Here is a 22397-nt window from a genome sequence, read left to right on the forward strand (position 1 = left end):
TGCAACGGTGACATGATAATCCTAAAAGAGGCTTATCGGAGGCTGTAGACAAGGATGATTAAGCCTCTTTTAGGATTTTGACTTCTTTCTAAGGCAAAAGTATTTTGAGGTTTTTCGAAATCCTAATTATCGAATTTTTTTGGAAGAAAACGAGAAATATTTCCTCAAAACAGGTATTTTTGTGTAATTTTGAGTCTTTTTGAGGATCTTTGAGGATCTTTGAGGAATTTTTGAGTCCAAAATGGCCGCCGTGACGTCACAATCCAATATGGCTGTCGGCACCCAAGGCACCTCACCCTGGTCCCTGTGCCCGGAAGAACATTTACATACTTCTATGAGGCGATCAAAAAGTTTATCCCTGCACAATTTCATTAGCGCTGATATGAATTTATCAAGTCACTTTGTCGTCCCCAGGCCGTGGCTCCTTCCCGATCCCCGACGTGCGACTATGAATTTAGGTTGTAATTATTTTGGCCGACTAACTCAGCGAGAGGTGGGGGTTCGTGCCTACTGTGGCCGGGACCGGGAGCTGGGGAGAGGGGTAGGTGATGAACCGGGCAGGCGTATGGGAGTGCAGATCTAACCAGGAAACGTCCGCTGTTAGTCTACAAGATGTTTTATTTAGTCCTTTTCCCTGAGCGCGCCTGTCCCACAACAATGTTACGGGACACGTCCCCCGCCGCGCCGTGAACGAACGCAAATTGCAGGTCAACCACGAAGGTGCACTACTCCGCGACTGAAGATGTCGAACATGGGAGATAACCGAAACGACGGTAGAGACTCTAGCAACGCGCGTGGCAGAGGGCCTACGGACTCGCGGAGCGCAGCGATACAGGACCTCCCTTGACGGCAGCCAAGCGGCGACTGACGACTCCCTGCCCCGCGCCGCCGCAGCGCCGCGCGAGAGGTGGAGGGGGGGGGGGAAGGGGGGAAAGCGGCACGGAGGGTCGCGTATCCACTGCGGGCCAAGCGCGGCCCCTGTACAAAGCTACACGATTCATACAAAACACATAACTACCCTATTTGAATACACAATTACACGTTAAGTTTTTACAAATAATTATACAAAGATGTCCGTCCTTGAGCGGTCCAGAAGCAAAGTTAGGGCGCACGCGGGTGCGTCCCTAGCACGGAGCACTCACTGCACTGCACAGAGGGGTTAGGGGGAAATAGCCCCCCTCAGGTACCCGGCAGTGGGCAGAAATGGCCTCTAAGTTTATGAGGGCACGGCGACTGTCGTTATATGCCCCCCCCTCTCCCTGAGGCCGCTCTGCCCACCGACGTCGGCTCAGGCCGGCAGGCGCTGTCGAGTCTGGTTGTTAGTTCGGTCAGGTGTGTGCTCATCGCTCATCTGAGGTCGAGCGAACCGCGGCAGCAGCTGCATGACACTGCAGCGCAGTCCACCCCTGTCCGTCCGTCGTAGGTCGCGGTACTTGTACTGCCCCTCCCACTCATAGTCCCGGAGATAGCGAGGGGCCGTCACGCAGCGCGTGGACCGGCGTACCTCGGGCCCGTCTCCCGCATGCACCACCATCGTCGTCTCCTCAGGGGGCATGTCAAGCACCACGGGCTGCGCCCGATCCACGTCACTCTCCCCGCTGAGGAGTCGCACCGTCACTTCGTCGGCCGTCGTGTCGCTCGTAGTCACCGGCCCGCCCCCCGGCCGTCGCTCCCACGGGCAGGTGCACCCCCGTCGGCGTCTTGTACCATGGTCAGGGGAGGTCACCGTCGGGTCGTTCATGTCGACCGGGTCCCCGGTGACGGTGTCGTCGGCGGACACCTCCTCGATGGTGATGTCTGACCTGCACGTTCCGTCATCGTCGTCGTCCCGGAATATCGTGTCCACGAGGCGCTCCAGTTCGTCCAGGCTCGCACCCCGTGGTCTCCCTCTGTCTGACGCGTCACATGTCATCGCTCCCCCCTTTGGCTCCTGAATTAGGCCGACATCCCCCACCTGGTAACCCTCAGGGATCGCCTGGTACTGCAAGGCCCGGTCAGGCTCTTCCGCTGGGTCGTCGGCGGGTACGGGGGTCGGTAGGTCGTCATCGTCGGTCGAGTTCGCCAGTCGGAGGTTGTCCCTGTGAACCTTCGTCGTGCGCCCATCAGCACGACGGACGAGGTACGTCGTGCTCCCCAGACGAGCGACCACCTCCTGCGGCCCCGTCCACTTGGGCGCGAGTCCAGCGCAGAACCCCCTGTCGCCCGACGACAGATGGTGGCACCGGACGTAAACCCACTGTCCTGTCTCGAGCCGACCAGGGGGCCGGGTCGTCTGGGGTGTTCGTCGTGCCAGGAAGAGCTCCTGGTGTCGTCGGGCATCGTCACATAGCTCGACAACAGGTGTCACGTCGGTGTCGGTGAGTGCTTGCGCCTCCCCGGGCAGGGCGAGGTTGCGCCCCTGCACCAGTTCGGCGGGGGAATGGCCCGTGACCACGTTCGTCCGTCGGCGCAGGCAGTACAGCAACGTCGGCAGGTGCAGGTTCCACTTGGTGTGGTCCTCGTCCAACCGTATGCGAAGCTGAGTCTTTATGTCCTGGTTCCGCCTCTCGGTCGGATTCGCGCGCGGGTGGTAGGTGGGCGTCGTGCGATGCTCCACCCCCCACCGCTCACAGGAGATTCGCCAGTGTCTCCCCACGAACTGCGCCCCGTTGTCCGTCAGCAGTACCGCGGGGTACCCGTATCGTGGGAAGAACTCGCGCTCGAGCTGGGCAATCACGGTGCCGGCCTTCACGTTTGGCACTGCGAACGCCTCTGCCCAGCGGGTGAAGACGTCCGTGACCACCACGATAAAGCGCTGGCCGCGGGACGTGCGAGGGTACAGCCCCATGATATCCACCGCCACAGTGTGGAAGGGATCCCGGGGCCGTCGTGGGACCTGCTGCTCCTCGCCGTCGGGTCTCCAGGACTTCCGCTCCTGGCAATGCTGGCAGGCCCTGACATAACGACGTACCTCAACTGTGTCCCCCGGTCAGCGGAACGTCCGTCGGATCTCCCGCAGTGTCTGCTCTGCACCGGGATGTCCAGCCAGGGGGTGGTCGTGCAGGTACCACAGTGCCAACCGCCTGGCCTCTGGCGGCACGTGGGTCCGCCACCTGCCCGACTTGTGCGGCTCCCTGGTCTGGAGCACGCCGCCAAGACTCCGGTGGCCCGGTACCTCTTTCTCCCCGCACTCGGCCAGCCGGGACTGGGTGTCTGGGTCCCGGAGCTGCTCCGCCCGCACCCGCGAAAGCAAGTCGGCTAGCGTCTCCGGTGGCGTGTCTGGGTCGGGGACAGCGGGGCCGGGCAGCGCATACAACTCGCACGGCCGCGGCCCCGGGTTCTCGACAACGGGCTTGTGAATCGGGGGAAGCACCTCCTCCCAGCCCTGGTCGTCGCGGAACACACTAGTGGGATCCGGATTCCTGGACAGCTCGTCGGCCAGCTGATTTTCCCGTCCCGGGACGTGTTCCACCGAGAATGAGAACTCCTGAATCAGCATGGCCCAGCGAGTGAACTTGGACTTCCGGCCCTGAGCGGAGTCCAACCAGCGAAGGCACTGGCTGTCGGTCCTAAGCGTGAACGAGCGGCCTTCGAGGTGGTGCCGATAGCGCTGAAGAGCCCAGACGACTGCCAGGCACTCCTGCTCGTTCACGTGGTACCTCCTCTCAGCCAGCCCAAACTTCGCACTGGCGTACTCAATCACATGCCGGACACCGTCGCCGTCCACCTGGTACAGCACCGGACCCATCCCCTCCTGACTGGCGTCCGTCTGGACGAAGATGGGTTGGTCAGGTTTCAGTCGCGACAGCGTGTGACAGTTCCGGAAATGATCTTTGACCTGGCGCAGGGCCTTGTCCGCGGCGGGCGTCCACCGGAACAACAGGTCAGTCATCGGGGCCGTGATCGTCGCGAAGTCAGGCACAAAAGACCGCAGCCAGTTCAGCAATTCCATAAGCTTTTGGAGCTGCTTCCTGGTCTTCGGCGCCTGCTTCTCCTCGATGAGTTCCAGCTGGGCAGGACGCCGACGGCACCCCTCCGCCGTCACCAGGTGCCCCAGGAACACGATCTCCTCAGCCCCGATGTGACACTTGTTCGGGGCACAAGTCAGTCCGTGTCTGGCCAGCCTTTCCAGACCAGCGCCAGGTGGTGTGCATGGTCCTCCCACGTCCCAGAATAGACGATGACGTCGTCCAGATAGGCACTGGCGAAGACGCCGATGTACCTGTCCAGGACGCGCACCATCATAGACTGGAACGTGGCCGGGGCGTCCATGAGCCCGAACGGCATGGCACAGAACTGGTACCACCGACCGTCTGGCGCAGTGAACGCCGTCTTCGGACGGTCGGCGGGGCATACCAGCACCTGCCAGTAGCCCGACTTCAGGTCCAGCGTCGTGAAAATTTTTGCGTCCCCCAGCCCGGCCAAGGCGTCAGTGATGTTGATCTGCGGGGGGGGGGGGGGGGGGGGAGCACGGATCGTCAGTCTGTTGACGGCCTTAAAGTTTACGCAGAAGCGTAAACTCCCGTCCTTCTTAGTGGCCAGCACCACCCTCGAGTTGTATGGGGAGGTGCTGGGCTCGATGACCCCGTCGCGCAGCATCTCGTCCACCTGGGACTGGATCGCCTCGCGCTCCCGGGGCCCGAACCCATGCACCCTCTCAAACGGCGGGCGGTGCGGCACCATTGGGATACTGTGCTCTGTCATTGTCGTGTGCCTTAACCGGTCCGCCGCCGCAAATACCTGAGGTCGGGACTCAAGGGCCCGACTGATGGCGTCAGCATACTCTGCCGGGACGTTGTGCCAGAGGTCCTCCAGGCGGGTGACTGACTGAGGAGGGGGAGGGGGGCTCTGGTGGATGCCGTACACCGTCCAGTGCCCGCGGGTGCTGAAGTGCATCCGTCCGGCCCGCACCTCCACAGCATCGTCAATGCGTGATATCGTGGCGTACCAGCCGCCCGGGAGATTGTCACCTACAAAGGCCGGCGCCCAGATCCTCGTGGTCACCCAATCATACATTACATACGTGAGTGGCTCGAATATCATGAGGTGGTCGTCCCAAGCTGGCTGTTGACCAGCAGGGATTGGGATGGCAGCCTCCACCTTCACAAATCTGGCGCCGGAACGAGACTGGATCGGTGTGGTGGACAGCACTGGTGGGTTGGCCGGGGATAGGCACTGCGTTATCACGTTAGCCGCAAGCATGCCATATCCCACAGCCAAGAAATCCTTGTCAGTTGTCGCGACCTCAGTGTACCCCGCCACATCGCCGTAATAGGCGTCCCACTCAGCTTGACCTCCTGCATTGTCGCCCATCTCAGCATAGAAATGGGCGCGAGCAGGCCTGCCTGTTAGTCCCCACTCCAGCGGACGTGCAGTGAGTGCGATGTCAACGGCCAAGGGGTTACCCACCGCTGGAACTTGGTTGGCCCAGAGTGCCAGGTATGCATTGGCTCGTGCTGCAGGCATTGCGTTTGGGTAGCAATTCCATGCGTTGCCCGCCAAACACATTGGGTCCCAAGACACGCCGCAGCAGTGGTCGAACAATACTGTAACCGCGGTATGTAGGATGTTCACAGAACAAGGGTTGCCCGTATCCGCTCCCCACAGCGATCTTTCCAAGAAGTTAGTAAGCTGCAGTCTCCCATTCAGATTCTGCAACGCCAGCGCCACAATCGTTCCATCAAGGTTGGCGGAGGCCAAAGTCGTGCTGGCCAGAGCGCTGAACACAACTCCGGCATACGTGATACCGTTGAGTGTGTCCAGCGCATCTTGTCCAATTACTCGGTTGACGATGGCCATGTAATACGGCAACATCTTGTCCTTGGGCATGTTTGCTGGGATCTCTCGCCACAGCGGATTAAAATCCCTTGGTTGTGGCAGATAGTAATTGGGGCTGGAGCTCAGGTCGGCCAGGAATGGTTGGGCAGGGAACTGTGCCCTATCCGTCTCATCCATGACACCAGACAATACCAGTGCTGCGAGCTCAATTGCAGAGTGTAGTTCCCTGCTTTCCCCACGCCTTGCAGCCAGGTGTTTCAGCCAGGTTAGCAAGCCAATGGCATCAGGTATGCCAAGTGGTGGCGCGACAAGCACGCCGGGGCCCGTGTTGGCCACTATTAGAGGTAGCGCCGGCAGGTCGAAGACGTCGGCGACGCTTAACGTACCCTCCTCTGGGACCAGGATGTTGGATGGCATCGCCAGCTACATGGCATAGCCTAAGCTGGCCATGGATCCAACGTCCGCTGGATACGTCAACACAGGAACACCAGTGGCCACAGCACCCAGGAACATTTGAAATTGAACCGGGTCGATGGGCACGATAGACATATTCACAATCTGGAATATGTCTTCCGGCATGACTGGAGGCACCCATATCTGTTCCAGGGCCTCGGCGCGTGCCAGTCGCAGGGCCAAGATGATGCCCTTGGCATACATGCCCCGCATATCGTACTGGATCATGCCAGACTCTGAGATGACAGCCAGTTGCTCGATGGCCGCACGGTCACGCACCCCGAGCGCATTGGCTGCTACAGGGCCGAACTTACGGGATGACACAGCCCCTCCCTCACGCCAGGCTTCCACAATAGTGGACGAGGCAGTCCTAAGCTCCCTCGCTTTGGACCAATTCACTGTCAGGCGCAATGGTTCGATGTCGGCCTCTGTCTGAGTCGACACAGTGGACAAATACATGGCAAAGGGAGACAAGCCAGAGTCCAGAATCCCACGTGCCAGACTGCAGCCCACAGTAAACCCTACTTGTCCTTCTTGCTCGCCCCACATCGTCGTAGCTGCAGAGGAGCGTGCCACACTCATGCAGAAAACCAGAGCATTAGTCAATACGCCAGTCCCGGGTTTCAGCTTCAAAGCGGTCTTCGGCAGTGTGCCAGTAGGCCAGACACAGTTCTCCCCGACCTTTGTGTCCTCAGTGGGGGCTTTTGCTCGGCCACGCTGTCGGTTGATTCTCCGAGGGCCACCGGCACTATGGTGTATGGGAATGTTTGGCACATTCACTGCTCGGGGTGGCCTCGGGGCAGCTCTTGCCAATTCAGCTGCATCTGGCAGCCTGCCATGGGCAGCCAACAACCTGTCCCCTCGCACCCTATTCTCGGGTGGGACGAGACTCTCTCCAACGGCAAGTTGGTGTCCAGCCACCGTCTCGCGTGCATGCTGGGCGGCGGCTGCCATGAGTGCGGGGTTTCGAACAGCCAGCCCTCTAGGTCGTGCCATCCTCCTTACACCCCCTGCTGCTTCATTCGCAGCGATGCCAGCATTGGCTCGAACCCACGCTGAGAGGGCTAGGTATCTCGCGCGGTGTGCCACTGTTGTGTGTGTGCGGTTGACATACACAGCAGTGTACAGTCGCCGCATTCTTACCTCCCACATCAACACCACTTCCGGTGTGAGTGCGGTGGTCGGCAACGCGCCATGGAGTACTGCATCCATCTCTGTGGTGGCACCAGTCAGGTCCGGTCGTGGGCCAGGCTCCCGCAATTGCGTAAAGAGCTCCCCTGGAATGCTTGCTTCCCACAAACCTTCCGTGTGTGCGCGGATCTCCTGAACCACACGTCGCTCTCGCCGATGCATGACGCCATGCGCTCTGCTGTGTGTACGCCTGGTCAGCTCATGCCGCTCCAGTCTCTCGTTCACTGTCATAACTCCGCTGGCGTGGCGCGATTTCCTCTCCATCCGCGCCTTCAGCCTCTCTTGCGGTTGCAAGTCATGATAACTCAGCTCCATCTCAACTTCCGAGTCACTGGAGCTGGCGTCACGTTTCCCTTTGCCTTTAGCTTTGACGCGGCGCATTGTCACGCCACTCGGTCCCGGTTGCTGGCCATCATCGACCTGTGACTGGGCAGCAGGCTGTGTGACGCGGGCTCTGGCTCTCTTCACAACGGCTGGGGTTTCATCCTGCTCCCTTCTCAGGGTGCAGGCCACTCTATCGGCAGCATCTCCTGCCAGCATGAGCCGGGCGATGGGTGGTTGCCTCGCCCGCTCGTCCGCCTGTGCTATCCGCTGCAGCATTTCATCAGCCTCACGGTGCTCTTCGGCAGTCATGACCCTAGGTGGTGGTGATTCTGGGTCATAAGTTGGGCTCATCGGTACAAATGGGCTAGGGCCACGATCGGAACCGCAAGGGGTATCCATCCTATCTGGCTCCTGGGGTTGCTGGACTACATCGGTTGTGTCACACTCAGTAGAATCCATTGTCATACAGTGAACCCCAGACAAACTGAGTGGTGACATGTCAATCTGAAGCAGACTGCTGAGATTTCCAGGTTGTACATCGTCGAACTCGTGCAGCCATGGTGCTCCCGAGATCAGCCCCTCGCGCAGGTCGGGGACCACCCAGGCCTCGATGCGACTGACATGACCAACGATGTTCAGTGTTACCTGGGTTGTGCCCCGCGCCGTCGTGCTGGTGTCCCTGATGGCCAGCTGTACCTGCTCCGGGCGCGGTACCACCTCCTCCTCGGCGACCAGGGGAGCCGCGACGAAGGATCGGCTGGCTGCGGTGTCCACCAGGGCCAGCATCTCCCGGTCGTCGGCACGAACTGGTATCCGCAGCAGCTCTGGTTCCTCGGGTCCAACTCGCCCCAAGTGGACTGGCACCTGGCCCACCTCGCTCGCGAGTCTCATGTCATACGGACGTGGATAGCCCAGGAGGGGTTCTGGTGGCAGCTCCGGCACCAGCGCGTCGTCCCCTTGGTGAGCTCCTCCGCCGGCGGCAGGCCACCGGAGAGACACGTCCGGCTCCTGTACGGCTGGTGACGAGGCCGCGGGAGTCGGGGTGGCACTCCTCTGTCCCGATGGCGACCCCGGCACGGGGGCGTTTGGTTCAGGCCGCGCCCGATCCCCGCCGTCGTCCGACGGCGCTCGGTCCTGCTCCGCAGGCGACGTCCGAGGTTCCGACGGATGCCATAATCGGTGGATTAGTTCTGTCGCTAATTCCGCTGCTAGTTGACGCCCCGGGGCGCGGCGCCCAGCCGTCTGTCCGCCCCCGGCTCTGCGTTTCCCGCCGACGGCGCGCCTCCCTCGCACGCTCCCTCGCGCGCTCCCTCCAGCACGGCCTTTGTGGGGCACAAGCGGTGCCAGTGTTGCTCCTCTGTCGGGCAGTAACGGCAGCGTGGTGGCCGCTCATCGCTCTCCTCCCGACCCGTCTGGCGCCACGACAGGTCTGAGGGGGCCGACTGTGATGAGCCCCCTCCTCGTGATGGTCCTGCTGCATCTCTCTGCTGCGGGGGTGGGCGGACGTAAGGCACGACAGCACGTGCGTCCTCTAGTGGCAAGGGTGCGGGAGGCGGTGCTGCATGCCGGGAGTGTACCGGGCCGCGCGTGTACTGCGCGGCCTTGAGGTCCTCTTCTATGTCCCGTGCTAGTGTGAGGAAACTGTCCAGGCATATGAGTCGTCCAGTTGCAAACTCATTATGTCCACATTTTTCGGAAATTGTGTTATTTGCTCCATGTTGTTCTTCAGTGAGAAATACAAAATCTAGAATATTTGTAGCGATGCAAATCCCATTTAATTCAGTGTTAAACAGGCATTGAAAAACCCACACTGCAGCATAACTCTTTCTGTCCATGTGCAGTACTGCTGCAATACTCATTATGTCCAACTAATCAAAGTGATGCAAAACTCGTTATGTCCACGAGTAATACATAGTTAATATAATAAACTGCAACAAAATTCACCATGTCCAAGTTTTATCACCGAGAGTGTGTTCAGTATTTTCACACTGTGTTCTATAATACCAGTAATGAAAAAATTACGAGATACTAGTTTTAAGATTGGCTATCATGGAAATGCTTCCCTGTTGCGTATAATCTATGATTTTATTTCCATTATTGCAGTAAACATTGTCAAAATATTTGCTTGCAGTCAACTGTAAACAAAGCATCATAAACAGTTTATACACTATTAATATTATTAAATATGAATCCTTTACAAGTGCAGGTAGCCCAGTCTGGAAAAGGAATAAAGAAAAGGGCATTGAAGGACAGTTGGAAAATAAATGTTGCCAAGAGAATGAGGTATGCTACACATTCATAATAAACATAGTTATGTTTAGGTTATGCATGAAAATAAATGTTTAATACTAAAAAAGTCAAAGATTTTAGTTGTATATTTATGTTAAGTTAACCTAGTGTTGTTCTCGTGATGTTTAGGTACTCTGCACCATCATTTCCACGACCCTCATCATGTAACCACAAGGCAACAGAGGCGTATCGTTGCAGTGAAGTGACGTATCAAGATGTGAGGTGAATGCATCAACGTTTCTACAGTCATCATTGTAGAGAAGGACAACAAAATTTTATATTACGTCATGTTGTAGTGTGTACACCAATACGAGGAAGGTCAAGAAATCGCAATAGCGATCTCCACCGAAAAAAAGTAGCCATAATATTTCATACCATGTTTGAACATTAGTCACACTGAAAGTATACAAGTTTGCAAAAAACTATTTATACAGAACTTATGTGTATCAGAAGACCGTGTTCAAAATTTATGCAGAAAGTTTCTGAAACTAGGCGATGTGCCTGTGGATAAACGTGGAGGTGACAAAATATCCATCTGTTATTCAGATAAGAGGCAGTCAGTAAAGGAATTCAAAACTTCAATAACTGTACTTGAATCACATTACTGTCGCAGTAAAAATATAACTAGGCAATATCTTCCTAGTGAACTAAGCATTAAATCCCTTTGGACAAAATATCAAGACACACATGAGAAAACGTTGCACGTCAAGTATGATTATTTACGCAGCATATTTGATAGTGATTTTAACATAGGTTTCGGTTCTCCAGCTACTGACTGCTGTTGAGTATGCCTTTCACTTAAGGAATGAATAAAGAAAAGCAAAGATGTGCAACAGAGAAAGGAACTGCAAACAGAACTCATCATTCATGAAAAACGAGCAAAAGCATTTTATGATATCTTACGGCACAGCAATGATCAGGAAATCAAATTTAGCTTTGATTGCCAGAAAAACTAGCCTATTCCTAAAATACCCACCAGTCAGCATACTATCTAAGGCAGTTATATTTATATAACTTCACTATTTGTGTTGGAAATTCAAGAGAAAGCCAACAGAAGGAAAATATATTTTCTTATGTATGGTTTGAAGATGAATATAAGAAAGGATCAAACCAAATTGCTAGTGCCCTCCACCATCGATTATTGTCCGCAGACTTGACAAATTACAAATCAGTAAATTTGGTAGCAGATGGCTGTGGAGGCCAAAACAAGAACAAAATTCTTATAGGTATTCTCTGCAAATATCTGGCTGAAGACGCTCCTACATCAGTAAACCAAGTAACTTTGGTATTCCCAGTACCTGGTCACTCCTTCATTCCTCCTGACAGGATATTCGGACGGATTGAATCAGAAGTAAAGAAAAAGTCAACAATCTTTACTCGCCAAGATTACGAAAACATTATTGAATCCCATGCAACACTGAAACGTTTAGGAGAAGATTGTCCTGTATTGCATTGGAAAGATGCAGTTTCCAAAGTTATTAAAGAGCCCGGTCAATGGCATTTCAAACTTCAACCTTGCAAGAGGGTAGTAACTATGCGAACTTCACCTGGTAAGTGTGTAATTAGGGGAGAAGTCAACTATAATACTGATATTGGAGAACCAAAAAGTGTGTTGAAATGTGGGAAAATGTTGTCAGCTATCAAACCAAAAGAAGAGAAAAAAGGGATACCACTTAAGAAAGAAAAAGTTAAAGATTTGAACACTTTATTGAAAAAGCACTTTGGTAATGACTGGGTTTCTACAACAAGAATCATTAGCTGAAGTGGCAGAAAATAATTCTGATCTAGGGAAATTGTCAGAAGAAAAGGAAGGGCTGATACTCTAACAAGTTAATGGAAAATAGCCTTTGTATTTAGGTCTACATTTATATTGTATCTGGTATTCTTTTTATGCAGAATACCCATTGTGATGAAAGATTTATACAGAAAATATTTCATTCAATTTACCTTATTGAAATGTGATTGTATGTACATGAATGAAAATGTAAAGTATTTTGTATAGAGTATACCCATTTTGAATAAAGTTGATTACTGCAGCAAAATTGTGTTAACATTTATTTACAATATTGTATTTATATCATTGTGTATCTGGTAAGATTTCTTCAGAGTATACCCATTGTTATTTTAGCTGTATACTGCAGCAAAATGCATTAAGTCCTCCTAACTGCTGCAAAACTCGTTATGTCCAAACAGGTTTTGGAAATAACTTCGGCAATATTAAAGTGCAAATTATCCGCTCTCTGGTTGATAAATTGTGATATTTATTGTATATTTATTAGTACATAATCCAAATTTCTATTTGCAATATTCCATTAACCACAGTTTTTTGCCCTTCCTGAAAATTCTGTTTGTCTGGATATAATGAGTTTTGCAACTCAATTATATTATTTAGTGGTGTATTGTAATATTTATTCATTGTAATATTTTATTATACTTTGTTTATTTTACATTAATTATTCTTAGTGTGTAGCGGTACTTACGAGAACTCTCTAGCGGAGTGAGGGGTGGTAGAGAGGAGGGGGCGTGACGTCAGGTGACGTGACGGGTGTGATTCCGCTCCCAGCTGATTGCCGGGACTGTGTGTTTGACCGCCGGCCGCAACGGACATTTTTTTTTGCGGCACTGCTTGTGAAGTATGCAGTGTTAGCCTGTGCGAACTCGAATCCCAGCCATGGGGGACTTGCCTTTTGGTTCCTTACGTGAACGAGAGTTAACAGCAATAGTCTGTAATCATCGAAAATTGCTTTGGTTTGCTGCAGTCAATGTTATTTAAATGGATTTTATGAAAAGTGGAATTTCGCACGACGGCATTGCCATGGCTAGTTTCGCAAAGCAAAAAACGGGTGTTACGCGAGCGCGCGACGGTGTGGGGCAGGTGACAACCCACAGGAGTGGGGTTTATGCCCGGCCCCGATAGTCTACTGCATCAAAGGTATGCTCCAGCACCAAGTAAGTGACACTACTGGATTTTAGTAGGTCCTTTATTTTCCCCGCTGGTATGAAGCCTGGTTTAAAGAAGATGTGTTTTTGAAAACATAGTGCGGCTACTGGATTTAGAGTTGTGGAATATAAGGCCTGAAGAACGTCATTATTTTTATCACCCTCCCCCTCATCCCTGTAAGAGACTTTTGGGACTTTGGTTTAGAATTTATTTTTCTGTAATTTTTGTCTGTAACCAAATGTCGTTTGTCTGTTAATTCAATTATAGCAATTTAAAATGCCACCTAGAGTTTACCTTATAAGGCCCATCCCCTTTTTTAGCATAACTATACATTGTTTGGAAAGAATTTAATTTTCAGGATCATTGGTTTTAACTCATTATTGTGCCTATCACTGTAGAATTTCCGGGATTGTCGTTAGATTTAGTTGAGTATGCTAGTACAGCTTTTTGCGCACTTGCCAATAGTGAAGTCCGTCTGCAGCAGTTGCCGCCTCCCGGGCTAGCAGAGCGCTCCCTTCCCCTCCATCCTTTCCCCCTCTCCACCTTGCCCCAGCCTTCCCCTCCGCACTTCCCCTCCTTTCCCGAGGCTTCCCGTCTTCCCTTCTCCTCGTTTCTCGAACCTTCCCCTCCGCCGCTTTTCTCTATTGTTCTCGAAAGACAGTTCGCCTGTATATAAGGCCGCGAGTTTGTTTAGGCCGGCACTGTCTTCAGTCACTCTCGCTCGTACGCAGTCCGCTGGGAGGAGGCCGCGCTACTCATGCTCATGGTCGATTAGTTATGTTAGAAGCTTCGCTCTAAATCCACTATGGATCTCTGCCTTGTAATTTCCGCGGGCATTAATGGTCTGTTTGCTCAAGTTTAACTTCTTTCTTACGAGCCTTCTGCTCTTGATAGAGTGGTCTAGATGGGTCTTGTACCTAATTTTGTCGGATGTTCCATTTATCACCGACCTTAATTTACATGAGTGTTTGCTTGATTATTTGTTTTGCGCATTGGGCTTCCTCCCTGTCGTAATATTTTTGTTTTAATGTCTTTTAGCTGGGGTTCGCGATTCCCATTTAAATTTGCCATGAAAACTTATGTTGCGTGTAAACTTAATGCATAATTTAAAGCCTTAATATTTATACTTAATTGTTTGATAACGAATTTGCTCTGCGTGAGACTTTCATATGACTTTTGTCTGCCTGCTAAGGTCTTTTAAATGTACATTAATTAAGAGAATTTTCCTTATGCGCAGTACTTAAATACGTGTTACGTCAGGCGCATTTTTCATTGCGCAAATTGTTCATGATGCTCTCTTTTCAAGCATCTGTTTTATACTCATGTTTGTAAAAACCATAACGATTAATGGGTGTTGCCTGCACATTTGTTATATCTATTTGTACTTTAATATATTATCATTTTTGTTTAATGAATAAAATATATTTTTTTCTACTTTCATTTTTTTTTCTAATGTAACAACATTTTTACAACTGCTGTTGTATCATATTGGAATGGTACATCATTGGTTCCCACTTAACCAGTTGAAGTTACATCGATCCCACTTACACCCAGCTTCAACGTCTGCGCAACTCTGCTTCGGCAGTTGTTACTTTGTTGTTTGTTCTCTGTTACCATGAGCCGCCCTGGAGTCACATGGATCTATCAGCTGCACCGGGATGAACTTGTCCGGTACTGTGAAGAAAATCAACTGCCTGCCGAGTCGGGCGACACTGTCACGACCTTGCGTGCCCGACTCGTTCGGTTTATGCGTGACAGCAGTGACGTCGCACCTGTAAGGGGCGAGGTGGAAGCCTCACTGGAAGTAAGTCCTGCTCCCACTCATTCCTTTTCTCAAAAGTTGTTCTTTTCCTCTTTGAAGTGTATGCCCGCTCTTGACAGCAGTGAGCCTAAGCGTGTTCTTGAATTTTTTCATGAGGCTGAGCGCCTCATTAAGCTGAACCTGGTTCCTTCTGAGGCGTTTATGAAGGCGCTCTTAACTAAGTGTTCTGGTATATTTGTGAATAGGCTAACTGAGGCTATTGTGCAAAAGTCGGATTTTCACACATTTAAGTTATCCGTGCTGAGGGGAGTTTGCCCCCACCCCCCCCCCCCCCGGGTGTTGGACGCCTGCAAGAGAGACTTAGTCTTTCGCTTTCAGCGCCCCGATGAGTCGGTGACTCAGTACATTGATTCGGTACTTTCGTACGCGGATGTGTTGGAACTTGATACCCCCGAGGCGGAATTAGTTCAGCTTGTCTTAGGTAACTTTGCCCCTCGTGTTCTCAGTCTTGCTAGCATGCTAACTCCTCCTTCCACCCTTGATTCTTTACGAGCCTGGGGTAGTGAAATAGAGGCCCGTTTGTTAGCCGTCTCTAAATACGAGACGGAATTTCCATCGCGTCGTGACACTGATAGTAAGTGGCAACCTCGCGACTGTAAGTGCGAGGTTCGCTCGTTACCCGCATTTCGCTCAGAGGCAAATGATAAGGCATGTCATTCTCATCGCCCCTCAAATCCTAGTCGGGGTGCATTCCGGCAACACACTCAGTCACACAACACTGAACGCATTAGCGCGCCGGCAGCGGGCGCATTCTCTTCGCCTCGTGTAAGTGCTCCCGCCCATCTTGCTGCCGCCTCCGCTCTTAAAGCCACAGGTCATGTACAGTGCGATCAAAGAAATGTACGCACTCGCTGTGCAAACTGTTGCATATTTGGACATATTTCTAAAGACTGCGGTCAGCCATTCATACCGCACAATGACCGGAAATGTTTTTCCTGTAAGGCAACAGGGCATTACCGGGCTAAGTGTCCGGGAAACTCCGTCTGACGGGACGTAAGAGAGGTCGTTTCTGTCGGTTTGTTAAAAAATCCTCTGTGCCAGTCTATTTGCATTTTCTTCCAATTCATATTCAGGAGCATTCTTTTCCGGCTCTAGTTGACACTGGCGCCACCCATTCGGTTATTAGCGAAGGTTTTTTGCAGAATTTAATTAAAATGTTTCCTAGTATTGCTTCACATGTGTATTGCAATGATCCAGTTAATATTTGTGTTGCAAATGGCGAATGCATTAGATCTAACAAGTCAGTCACTTTACATTTAAAGATTAAACATTTTTCCTGGAACTGGAAATTCGCTGTCATTTCTGATTTACACCCTGAATTTATTTTGGGTTTAGATTTTTTGGGCAAGACTAAAGCAGTTTTAAATTTTGGTCTTCATGAGCTTTCTTTTGGATTCGCACCTACTGTCAAAATCCCTTTAACTTTCGACTCTTCTAAGCCTGTCATTTTTGAATGTCGTGATAGTAACGACTCTCCACAGAAGCAAGCCGTTGCCAACCTCGTGCATAGATTTTCCGATGTCATTTCTCCTAAAATCGGACGCTGCGACATCTTGCCCTACAAGTTTTACTTGAAGGATGAAACTCCGGTTCGCAGTAAATATCACAAGGTTTCCCCTCCTAAACTTCAGGCCATGCATGATATCGTAGATAAGCTCTTGTCTGCTGGCGTTATTTCTCCTTCCACTTCTGATTTTAGCACTCCCACCTTCCTAGTGCGTAAGAAGGATGGGGTTAATTGGCGAATGGTTCACAACTACATTCCCTTGAATCGTAAAATAGCCATGGAGGATGTTTATCCCCTCCCTACTGTAGAAAGTGCCTTGCAGCACTTAGGCATGGCCAAGGTGTTTTCAATTATTGATTTAAATCAAAGCTTCCATCAATGCCTCCTGGATCCTTCTTGTCGCAAATATACCGCCTTTTCCACCCCGTTTGGCCATTTTGAATTTAATCGCATACCCATGGGGGTTAATTTTGGCAGTCAGGCCATGAGTCGTGTTTTGGACCATGTACTAAAGGACCTTAAGTATAAATTTGTGTTTAATTATGTCGATGATATTATTGTGTATAGCGATACTCTTGACGATCACATTGCCCACTTAACAGAAGTTCTTACTCGTTTACGAGCTGCTCATCTGACTGTTAACCCTAATAAGGTCATTTTGGCAAAGACGTCAGTAAAATTCCTTGGCTATGTCATTTCTCAGGGAACCCTCCTCATGGATCCAGATAAAATTGCACCCATTGTACAGTTTCCTAAGCCTATCAACATTAAGGGAGTTCAGCGTTTTTTAGGCATGCTGGGTTACTTTTCCAGATTTATTCATAATTTTGCTTCTCTAAGTGCTCCTTTAAATCACCTTCGAAAAAAGAATGTAGCTTTTGAGTGGGGTCCTGAACAAGAAAAATCTTTCCAGGCCTTGAAGACTTGTATGGCTTCTCCTCCAGTTCTTATTTTACCCGATTTCAGTAGACGCTTCGCAGTTCAGGTTGACGCCTCTTCTATCGCCCTTGGAGCAGTTTTAGGTCATTTGGAAGAGGGTAAGATCAGACCCATCGCCTTTGCAAGCCGTTCTCTTTCGGAATCTGAGCAGCGCCTGGGTGTGTACGAGAAGGAGGCCCTTGGGTGCCTCTTTGCTCTTGAAAAATTCGAAAATTATTTGGATGCTAACGAGTTTGACCTATTTACCGACAACCAAGCCCTTAGTTGGCTATTTAACCACCCACACCAGCTGGGTAAGTTGGGTCGCTGGATCCTTCGGTTGTTGCGGTTCCGATTTTCCATTCATCACATACCAGGTAGAGAAAACATTATTGCCGATTCTCTTTCCCGTATGTTTTGTACTGATGAGTTTGAGCCTGTTGATGAGGACTATTCTGAGAGAACTGAATTCCTCTCTGTTTGTAAAATTTTTCCAGAGTCATACTTAAATATTAGAGAATGTCAGAGCAATGACCCTTTTTGCCAGGAGATTCGTAGAGATCTTCATCACAAAAGGCCTGTGCCTTATATTGAAGAACAGGGTTTACTTTACTTTACTGGAACTTCAGGTAGAGCTCGCAAGGCAGTTGTTCCAGCCGCCTTAAGGGCCATGGTATTGGCTTATTTTCATTCTTCACTTCTCGGTGGCCATTTGGGTATTGAGAAAACCCAGCGCAGGATTTCCGCGCATTTATTCTGGCCCGAGTTACTGAGCGATGTTCGTAGCTATGTTCGCTCTTGTGTAGACTGTCAAGTATCAAAGCCCCCTCACAACTCCAAGGTAGGGCTCTATGCCGCCGATCCTCCTGTTGCTCCTTGGCACGCTTTACATATTGACATATTTGGGCCTCTTACCCGGTCCAAAAAGGGAAATATCTGTTTACTAGTGGTTCTAGACATTTTTTCGAAATTTGTCATTCTCCTTCCTCTCAAAAACATGAAGGCTGCTACGATCGTTAGAGTTCTTAGAGAACAGGTGTTTAAATTGTTTGGTCCCCCTTGTATCATGGTTTCCGACAATGCTCCTTATTTCAGATCTTCTGTTTACAGTGATTTTCTTTTTGAATGGGCTGTGAAACCCATCTATAGCTCTGCTTACTTTCCTCAGGGTAACATGGTCGAACGAGTAAATAAGGTTTTGAAGAGCATCCTTATATCCTTCTATCGTTCTGACCAAACTCTTTGGGATTCCGATTTGGATTATATTAACGTGGGTTTGAACTCTGCTACTCACTCCTCCTCTGGATTTCCTCCCTCTCTTCCCTTCCTTGGGCGTGAGCTCACTCAGCCCTTACTTAACCAGTGGGGCCTTCCCCCTTTCGACTCCGCCCTCGATGCCTCGGGCCTTGACAGTGTGCTCGACTCGGTAGCTTGCAATTTACGTAAGGCCCGTCAGGCTGTCGCTGAATCTTATAACAAATCCAGATCCCCTCATGGTTACAAAGTCGGAGACCTTGTTCTCTGTCGCAGCTTCACCCTCCCTTCTTTGGCCAGTAAATTAAATGTGAAACTCTTGCCTCCCTATGAAGGACCTTATAGTGTGCATAGAATTTTGGCCGCTAATACCTTGTTACTTAAGTCATGTAAGTTTAAACATAAGTTTAAGAAGGCTCATGTGAGTCAAGTCAAGGCCTTTGTGAGTTAAAGTATTTTGCTATTGTTACTTGTGTTTATTAGGCTTGCGTTTAGATAACTGTTTTATTATTAAGTTTTAGTATTGTTTGTTCGTTGTGTTTGCTGTTGCGGCTCTCCTTTTTTTTTCCTTTTTAGTTTGGCGCGCCATCCTCTTCTCCCCTACCCTCGCTCTGCTGGCCCCGCATCTCTACGATCTTCACCAGCCTGCTTCTTCGCCTCGAGGAGAGACGTCTCTTCGGGGCGTCGTCGTCGTCTTCGCCTCCCCCCGCCGGGACGTGTCCCCCTGAGAGCAATCTTCGCTTCGACTTCTTGCCTGATGGCATGGCTCCTTCGCGGCGCCCGGATGCAGGCCCCCTGTTGAGGTGCCCTGTTGAGCGCCTGCAGTCTCCAGTTTGAACGCCTTCGCGCTCCTGTGAGCACTCGGATGCTCCAGAGCCCATCAGAGGTGATCCCTCATCTACGATGATTGCCGCTCTGGATTGCCTGCCTCGGCACTTCGGTCTACGACGGGTTCCGCTGGAGTCCCACCTAGGCCTGGGTGGTTGAGACTCGCGGATTCCCTGCACCAAACGACACTGATGGCGTCTTCTGCCCCGCTTCTGGACTCGTCAACGTTTCGGCTCGAGCTGCGAGCCGCGTTCCAGCATCCATGTTTTTGCAGCTTGCGTGGCTTCGCATTGTTCTTCGACTTCGTGATCTTATGCTCTCAGGGTAGGGCCTCTTAAGGGGGGGGGGTTGCAGCAGTTGCCGCCTCCCGGGCTAGCAGAGCGCTCCCTTCCCCTCCATCCTTTCCCCCTCTCCACCTTGCCCCAGCCTTCCCCTCCGCACTTCCCCTCCTTTCCCGAGGCTTCCCATCTTCCCTTCTCCTCGTTTCTCGAACCTTCCCCTCCGCCGCTTTTCTCTATTGTTCTAGAAAGACAGTTCGCCTGTATATAAGGCCGCGAGTTTGTTTAGGCCGGAACTGTCTTCAGTCACTCTCGCTCGTACGCAGTCCGCTGGGAGGAGGCCGCGCTACTCATGCTCATGGTCGATTAGTTATGTTAGAAGCTTCGCTCTAAATCCACTATGGATCTCTGCCTTGTAATTTCCGCGGGCATTAATGGTCTGTTTGCTCAAGTTTAACTTCTTTCTTACGAGCCTTCTGCTCTTGATAGAGTGGTCTAGATGGGTCTTGTACCTAATTTTGTCGGATGTTCCATTTATCACCGACCTTAATTTACATGAGTGTTGGCTTGATTATTTGTTTTGCGCATTGGGCTTCCTCCCTGTCGTAATATTTTTGTTTTAATGTCTTTTAGCTGGGGTTCGCGATTCCCATTTAAATTTGCCATGAAAACTTATGTTGCGTGTAAACTTAATGCATAATTTAAAGCCTTAATATTTATACTTAATTGTTTGATAACGAATTTGCTCTGCGTGAGACTTTCATATGACTTTTGTCTGCCTGCTAAGGTCTTTTAAATGTACATTAATTAAGAGAATTTTCCTTATGCGCAGTACTTAAATACGTGTTACGTCAGGCACATTTTTCATTGCGCAAATTGTTCATGATGCTCTCTTTTCAAGCATCTGTTTTATACTCATGTTTGTAAAAACCATAACGATTAATGGGTGTTGCCTGCACATTTGTTATATCTATTTGTACTTTAATATATTATCATTTTTGTTTAATAAATAAAATATATTTTTTTCTACTTTCATTTTTTTTTCTAATGTAACAACATTTTTACAACTGCTGTTGTATCATACTGGAATGGTACATCATTGGTTCCCACTTAACCAGTTGAAGTTACATCGATCCCACTTACACCCAGCTTCACGTCTATGCGCATCATTTAAGCCTAAATCCATTAACTCAGGATGTTATTAGTGACGCGTACACGGGAATGGCGTGATGGGTGCTGTAACAAGGTTCTGACCATGCTAACTGCTATTATTTTTGTAGCAGTCAACCACGGTCTGACCACCATCTTTGCCTTGCTGGGTGGATATTTAGGTTTCACCAGTTTATAAGAAATGAACAAAAACATGGTGTGATTCCGTCTGAAATATAATTACTCCATACTGAGGAAACTTATAACAGATACAAGAAAATATTAACGTACAATATTAATTACATTCTTAAACAGCTCTCAGGTATATTTAAAAAAAATTAATGGCCGGCCGTACATGGAATTATCAAACGTTTCATTTACTAAAAATACATAAACCAATAAAAAAATACAAATATGTCTATATAATCCCAGTTGAGGTATGTACTTAAAGTCCAGAAATTATGTTTATCTAATTAACTGCATCTGACGACGTAATTTAAAGAAAGTTCAGAAAAGGGTCAAAAGATACAGAAGCACCGGAGGTCGGGGCTTCGTTTCCCGGAGATCACGCGGGTACCTGATGTCAGGGTGCTTGTGTCCTGTTGTGGAAGGGAGATGAAAATGCCAATTCGGCGTCCGGCTCTCGGACCCTGTCTGGAACAGTTCAAATCAAAACTGATTAGAACTTGTACACAGACAGTATACGGGGCAGAAAATGCCCGGAAAAGTTAAGGGGAAGTTGGGGAAAGTCGCGGATTGTCACTCACCAGACAGGGGAGTTGGCTTCTATTTACAGATGCGTCGCCAGCCGGGAACTGTGTCCCGCGATTACGCGATTGGGCGCGGTTGATTTCTTCATTTCAAAAAAATTAATTTAAAAGAAAAATAGCTATTACACATGTGCTACGCAGACGAATAAAACTACTTAAAAAAGTTACAGCGATAGCATCCCTTACATAAGCGACTACATAGTCGGTTGCGGCCGGATGGAAGTCTTGCAGTGTATCGTCGACTCGCCGATTTTCGCAAACGGTCCGTCTGCAGTCGCGACGCGAAGTGTCCCGCAGAGAACCGCGTCTCGTAATTAAAAGTAAATCTTGAATCATTTTGGGGGGGAGGGGGCTGGGAGTCTGGACCGAAAGGTCCCGAAGTTCCCCGAGAGGGCATCATAAAAAAACTCTGACTGAAGTCTCGAAGTTGGTAGCACTGGCTGACTTTAGCGCTACATGTTGAGAGTTGTCTGAAATAAAAAGAATCGACTCGCCCAAGGCTTCTGCATATCCCAAGGGTTAAAGGGCGCAGTCTAGTGCTACACTCTGGCGGCCTACAGGGTAAGTTGGCTGGGCGGTTCGCGAGTTTGCCGCTAGGTATCGTGTGCGGTCCATCTTGGCACACACATTTTTTATGCGAGGCGTCCTTGGATACGGTCGCTGCCTGCTGGAGTGTATGACCGGTCATTGGTCTTAGGCGAATTCTTAGAACTGAGAGGGAATAGCTAAATCCTGTGCAACTAAAAATGGAAACATCCAGGTAAATAAATCAATTTTAACTTTAATGACGGCTACTTGGTTAACCTTTAGTGGTTGTTCTGATGCGGTTAAACATTTTATTTTTACTGGTTTAATTTCCTGAACCAATTTCTCCTTTTGTAAAACATGAAAAAGATTTGCTGAAATAAAACTTCGG

The sequence above is a fragment of the Bacillus rossius genome, chromosome 1 (genome assembly GCF_032445375.1).
Source record: "Bacillus rossius redtenbacheri isolate Brsri chromosome 1, Brsri_v3, whole genome shotgun sequence".
Classification (NCBI taxonomy): Eukaryota; Metazoa; Arthropoda; class Insecta; order Phasmatodea; family Bacillidae; genus Bacillus; species Bacillus rossius.